The sequence below is a fragment of the Ornithodoros turicata genome, unplaced genomic scaffold (assembly GCF_037126465.1).
Source record: "Ornithodoros turicata isolate Travis unplaced genomic scaffold, ASM3712646v1 Chromosome12, whole genome shotgun sequence".
Lineage (NCBI taxonomy): Eukaryota > Metazoa > Arthropoda > Arachnida > Ixodida > Argasidae > Ornithodoros > Ornithodoros turicata.
Genome location: NW_026999301.1, coordinates 4,039,615 through 4,047,054, shown reverse-complemented (window position 1 = coordinate 4,047,054; position 7,440 = coordinate 4,039,615).

The following is a 7,440-nucleotide window of genomic DNA, read 5'->3' as shown; positions in this document are numbered from 1 at the left end:
CAGACGACCGCTACCTACACGTGCGTACAGATATTTGCTGACTGTCGTTTGTTGTAGCGCAGAAGCTGAACGGACCTTCAGTTTGGCAGCCAGTATTTTCACAAAAGTTCTCTCCGAACTGGGGGACACAAACCTCGACGCTCGTGCTTTCTCAGGTCGTGTATTAATCATTGTACAATGTAATAATCACGCAGCGACAGTGTTGTAAACTGTTTAGTGTTTCGTTTCTTTCCATTGTCTTTTTCGTTGCCGTTCCTCATTCAAGTGGAATGTTACACCGTTTGAGGAAATTATTTAGTAATATTTCCTGTTATTTCAAGTGTAGAGAAACTCGACATCTTTTTACGTGCAACAGTGAAATGCACGTGAATAGAAAAGGAGTGGCATTGTCATTGCAGAAAAAAAACAAAGAAAAAACAAATGAAATGTAAGTATTTCGCCGTCACTATTTTACCAGTGTGGTTTCATTGCGAATTTTCGAGTGCTTTCCTTCAGGAAATGGTTTGATTGACCAAACGCACATGAACTGCGTACAACACGCCGTTATAGTCACTTGAGGTAAATGGACTTGGTTAGATAATTCTGACCCGTGCAGGGCTATACTTGGAAACACCATCTGAACTTTTCACAATCCCAAAATTCCATCCCGGGATTCCGGGAGTGACAACAAAATTTCCGAAATCCCGAGACTGCAAAAATGGCTCGGGATTGACAACCCTAGCTGTGCCGCAAGACAACCCGTTCGGTAAATAGCCTGGCTACGCTGCCTGCCCTTTGGTCAGGCATGGGAATTGCCTTCGCATATTTCATTAAATATACTTGTTGCCGTTTGAAGTCACATATAAGGATCTGACTACGTCCGTTGCAGTGCTTATGGCCATAGTTGTCGATGCGCAAAAAAAAAAGGAACAAAAACCGTATCATCATCACCATTCCAGTGCGGTCAAATGGTTAAAACGATTTTTCGTCGATTTGTGCCTCAGACATGACTCACACGATGCGTTGTACGCCTGAACGCTGTTTCTCATGTTCCTCCAGAAGTACGCCCCACTGATTCTTTTCCCCGTTTTTATCGCTCCGGGGTGCGTATTTCGAAAGCCTGACCGATACAGAAGAGCGGCGGCAGAAAACCGCGAAAACCCGATGCGTTTGCTGTACGGACACCGACGCCGACTATTTGTAAATTGTACGCATCGCCCACAGGGCAGGGTGGATGGTGGTGAAATGTGCCGGAGAACAAGGTTAGGTTGGAACACGCACGTAATTTTGAAGTTCTTTACTATGTGTTTGGATTACAAGCAAGGGTGGGTCAAATTTGACTACCCTTTGGACTGTAGATGAGACGGAACGTACGAAGTTATAGTTAAAACCAGACAGACATTCGGAGAATGTGCTACGCCATATAAAGGAAGAGGGCAACAACTGTTACTTTGAACGTTCGGAAAATGTCACACAAGGAACAGTATGTCCTGTCGCACTGTTAATGTCGTTCTTTCCCTGTCTGATTTAGTATATTCCTCGACCCAAATTCCAAGCACATCAAAACAGTCTCTTGCGTCAAAACAGTTGTCATTTAGGATACTTCACTAATAATTCATATACTGTGATTATAAACAGGGTGCGTAGTACTGATCCACTGTACTGAACTGTCAATACGCTGTGTCATGCTATGTGTTGCTGTAGAGTGTGTAATGTCAAGGCTAAGACATACACTGAAGGCAGGAACACAAACAGGCACATCTGTATTTCAATGCAAACGTGAAGACCATGTTGTACTTATTATATCTCCATAAGGGTAAAAATTACTTACAAATGTCAGCACACACATTTAGACAGGTCCCAATAGTTATTATACTCTAGGAAATTTTTGTAAATTTTGTTATGTTTTGCAACATCAACAGCAGCAACAAACTTGCAGGCGAGTCAATCGAATGACAGAGTTGGCCTGACTTGTATTGAAGGAAAACGATATTGTGTCAAATAAAGAATAATGTAGGATACAGAATAATGCAATGATTGGATATTTGTAATAAAGAGACAGAGATTGGAATCGAGCAGCATTGCTTTGACACTTGCATGGGTGAGACTGACTTTGAGGGCTGGCTGTCGCTGCATCGAGCTCTTCTTTGGAGTGGGCATAGAGGACCTACAGTCAGGAAGCAAGTGTGTGTCGTTCACACTTGACACATGTATTTCAATCAAAACTGGCAAACTAATTCTGTGTGTCCTAGGCTGGGTCGCACTAGTGCAGATTAGATCTGCGTAAACTTGATAATGCGGTGCCATGGACTGCGCAGGCAATGGCTCATTTGTATATGCTCGCTAATTAAATGAAAATTCTGATATTTAAATTTTACTTCGGACACTTTTGGAGCGTCTGTTTTACATATCGGAACTCTGAACCTTCAGTGAAAAATACTTAAAAACAAAACTATGTTGGCAACTGGTGATTTTTTCAAGTTATCAGTTGGTTGCAGTTTACACATTTTTTGTACAGAGCAGTGTCCAAAGCTCTCTTACTCAGCTCGCTTGATGTATCTATCGCATGTTCATTTGTCTGTCACACAAACATAGGTAACAAAGGATAAGACAGCGTTCACACATGCCAACTTTCTGCACCAACTGCACATTCATAACCGACTGAAATTGGAGGGAATCTGTCACCGAACGAAACCTTCAGAAATCGGTTGTGCATTGGCAAGTCAGCGAGAGGAGCATCGTCTCATGACTTATGCCCTCGCTTCCAATGGTGATGCAATTTTATTTGTGTCATAGTGCCATAATACTATTATTAGATTGCATTGGTTACGAATTGTGCAGGTGTAGCTGAAAAATAATAGTTGTTAAAAGGTCAAAGCCACAGAAGCATCCCAGTTGGCATTTCTTAAGAGAATGTTGTTCTCTTGGTGAAATAAGATGATGTGAGATTGTTTGTCTGCGGAGCTGCCTAGTTTGGTACTTGTGTATACGCAGATGTCACCGCCTCGAAGTTGGCCTGTTGGTCTGTGTGAACACTGCATAAGGAGCAGCCACAAGCCATGCTTTGGAATCCTTCTCTACCAGACTTGTATACAGCAATGGCGATGATGTCATTCCGCAGGTGAGACAGCACGAGTGCTGTGCACCAGTTCGGTAGAGAAGAAGAATGAAAAGCGAAGGGTATCTTCCATCTGACCCTTAATTTCTGCCCCCTATGTGTGAACCACGCGGATGAGCACAAAACTGACAGCAGCCAAATGGCACATTTGTACAACAAACATTTGCACAAGAAATACATAAACAGAATCCAACTAATAACTCGAAAAAGTCACTGAGTGTCAATGCAGTTCGTTCTCAGAATATTTTTTGCTGAAGGTCCTGGCCCGCTTGAACGAAACTTCTGCTAGGGTGCTAACCTTGAGGCATTTCCTTTAACACAGCTCTCGCAGTAGATTTCGCTTATAGGAAAATTTATGTCAGTAGCATGTGATACAAGCACTAGCAAGGCTGCGCTAAAGGGAATTCCTCAAGGTTAGGACTCTAGCAGAAGTCTAGTGCAAGCAGGCCCAGGTACTTACCCAAAAGTGTCCAAAGTAAAATTCAAAAGTTGATATTTAATTAATTATTGGGCATATGCAAATAAACCACGCATTGCACAAGTCATCTTTAGCGATAAGAAAGCTCTCCAATAGCACCAACTCTTTATGAGTTATTCAGACTGGGGACCTTCACGAAAGAAGTCCAAAAGAAATGGGACGTGGACAACAAAAACAGGAGTAACAATTAAATGGGGTGTTTACACTCTGGCAGTTTATTCCATGTAGGAGCTGCAGTTTTTGAAATCCAATCTGCAATATTGTAAATTTTGGTAAGTAGACTTGTGGTAGGACTTCTCTATACCTGACTCACATGATGTAAGGCCATATTTAGGTATGTTTGGTATCAGAGGAGTAGTGATTCTATTAGTAAACGTATTGATGACACATTACAGATCCTTCTCATTTAAAAGACATTACCTGTAGTAATCAAAATGCATGTAAATCCTGGGAAAATATGCCTTATGAAAGAATATCAGGTGCCCTGCCTAATCCTTATGCATGAAAAGGGGGGCCGTTTCCCCAATGCCCGGAGATCAAGAGGAAAGTCTCTTCTCCTGCACCTACGTACCAACACCTGAAAAGCCCTTCCCAGAGTATTGCACAGGACATGGAGCTCGATGGCGACGACTGCATGTCGCAGAAGTCGTCATCCAGCCTTCCAGGCATGACCTCTCAGGTGAGAGAGCAAAGAGAAAAAACTGGTGGCAGAGGAAGGGGGAATAAACCCAGGGACAAAAGCAAACTGGCCCCACCAAGAGTGCTACCTCCCTGAATGCTCTTCTCTTACAAGATGCCTAAGCAAATCACTACACACACTCAAATGAAACAGTGGTCTTTTATTCTCCTCCTCTTCCTCGTACTCCTCATGGCTCCTACTAGCATTATACAGTGGAATTGCCGGGGGTCTTACCACAAACATTGATGACATCCATGATAAAAACATAATTCCACCTGTTTCTGTTTGCAAGAGACGTACCTTTACCCTGAAATTTCCAATCCTTTAAGACAATGGAACATCTTCCGGAGAGACAGGGTAGACGCAGGACGAGCAGCAGGAGGTGTTGCAGTGCTGACTCGAAAGGAACTTCCTGCGCGAAATGTCCCACTCACAACAACACTCGAGGCAGTTGCTGTACAAATATGTTTCGATACTGTTATAGCAGTATGCTCTTTATACCTTCCACCTTCAGTTGCCGTGGAACAAAAAGAATTTGAGAAACTCCTAGATCAACTACCCGAGCCGTTTACTTTACTGGGAGACTTCAATGCGCACAATCCACTGTGGGGCAGCAGGAAGGCTGACGTTCGTGGCAGGATGTTCGAGCGAGTTCTACTTGCACGACCGCTCTGTCTGTTGAACACAGGGTCACCAACGTATGTAAACAGCTCCACGCAATCATTTTCTTCAATTGACATCTCGATGTGTAGTCCGTCTGTGTTTCAGAGCATACACTGGGAAGTGGATACAAACCCTTACGGCAGTGACCACTTCCCGATCGTACTGAACTATTGCTCTACAGAAAGTAGTTTAACTTCCATCCCACCACGGTGGAAGCTGTGTTCGGCAGACTGGAGCGTCTTCGCACAACATTCTGATCTGTCGTCTTTGGTTTTAGAGGGAATGACTGCTCAAAATGCAAGTAACGTCATTACAGATACAATAATAAGCGCAGCCTCTCTCTCTATTCCGCAAACATCTGGTCGTCTACCAAGGCGGCCGAAGCCTTGGTGGACGGATGAGTGCAAAAAGACCCGCCAGGAGCAACATCGCATGTGGGGTATTTTCCGAAGGTACCCAACTGTGGCAAACTTACTTGCTTTTAAAAAGGCTCGAGCTAAGGCACGATGGACAAGGAAACAATCTAAAAAAGAATCCTGGAGAAATTTTATCTCGTCACTGAATAGTAACACACCTTCCAAAAAGGTATGGGAAAGGCTGAGAAAAATCAGGGGAGATTATCGAGCCCTTTCTATTCCTCTCTTGCAAATTAATAATAGCCCTTGTGAGAGCTTGGAAGAACAAGCTAATGTCCTGGGGGAACACTTTCAGAATATCTCTAGCTCCTCCCACTACAGCAGGGAGTTCCTTAAGGTCAAAATGCGTGCTGAGAAACGCAGCATTTTAAATGGTGATAGTGACTACAGTGCATATGACATGCCCTTTAACATGTCTCAACTCTTAAGGGCGTTACCTCCTTCAAAAGACACAGCACCGGGTCCAGACAGGATAACTTATTCTATGCTACGCCATCTGTCGGGTACATCGAAGGAACGCCTCTTACAATTCTTCAACCTGGTTTGGAGAGAAGGATGTCTTCCATCTCAGTGGAAGGTAGCTACAATTATCCCTGTCCTTAAACCGGAGAAGGACCCATCATCACCTGGTAGCTACAGGCCTATCGCGCTCACCAGCTGTTTAGGCGAAACTTTTGAGCGAACGGTGAACAATCGTTTGGTACACTTTCTTGAGGAAAACGAGTGGCTTAGTCGATACCAGTGCGGTTTCCGAGCAGGCTGTTCAACAACTGACCATCTCCTCCGCTTGGAAACTACCATTCGTGAAGCCTTTGTAAAAGGACAGCACTGCGTGTCGGTATTTTTTGACCTCGAAAAAGCTTATGACACCACGTGGCGTCACGGCATCCTCGTAGACTTGCATTCGTTGGGGGTACGAGGCCGTTTGTTACGATGCATTGCCAACTTCCTTCAAGGAAGGACCTTCAGAGTGCAGCTTGGTACAGCTTTATCACACCTTTTTATCCAGGAGAATGGTGTACCACAGGGGGCGATCCTTAGTGTTACCTTGTTTATCGTCAAGATGAACTCTGTTGCCAATGCAATCCCACCTTCCGTAGCCTACTCCTTATATGTCGACGACATTCAAATCTCGTATTGCTCCAGAAGCATGGCCATGTGCGAGAGACAACTCCAGTTAACTATAAACAAACTCTCCGAATGGTCTACAAAGAATGGTTTCACCTTCTCACCCAATAAGACAGTTTGTGTGCCATTCTCAAGGGCTAGAGGAATTGTCCCAGAACCTGACCTCAAGATGAATGGTCACAATCTGCTTGTTGCACACGAACATAAATTTCTTGGTGTTCACTTTGACAGTAAGCTCACCGTTTTACAACATGTCAAACAACTAAAGGTCAAGTCTGTCAGATCAGTGAACATACTTAAGGTATTGTCATATAGGTCCTGGGGTGCCGATCGTGAAACGCTATACCGTATATATATCTCGGTGGTCCGTTCAAGGTTTGACTATGGTTCTATTGTGTATGGATCGGCCCGTCAGTCAGTCCTAAAGATACTAGATCCTGTGCATAATCAAGGACTGCGACTTGTCCTCGGCGTCTACCGAACCTCACCAGTCCAGAGTCTTTACGTCGAGACCAATGAGTGGTCTTTGGAGATGCGGAGATTCTACCTTGCAGCCATGTACGCATTAAGAATCCGGAGCTACCCGCAAAACCCTGCCTTCCCTTGCGTCAAAGGCACGCACTTAAAACAGCTGTTCATAAGAAAACCGAGGAGTATTCCCCCGTTCAGTATGCGGACGCTGAGAGACATCGAGTTCTATAATTTCACTGCCTATGACTCTATGCTATCAGAGTTCAGTCGAAGAATTCCTCCGTGGGCAGTACCCCCCAGGTGCGACATCACACTGGCAAAATACAATAAACATGAAACACCTCTGATTCAGCTTCAGCACGAGTTTCAGCATCTGCGGGAGAGTTTTGGAGGCCATGTTGAGATATATACTGACGGATCAAAGACAAACACAGCGGTGTCATGCGCCATGGTGTCCGAGACAGAAATAAGATATCACAGGTTAAAGAATGTTGCATCTATCTTCTGT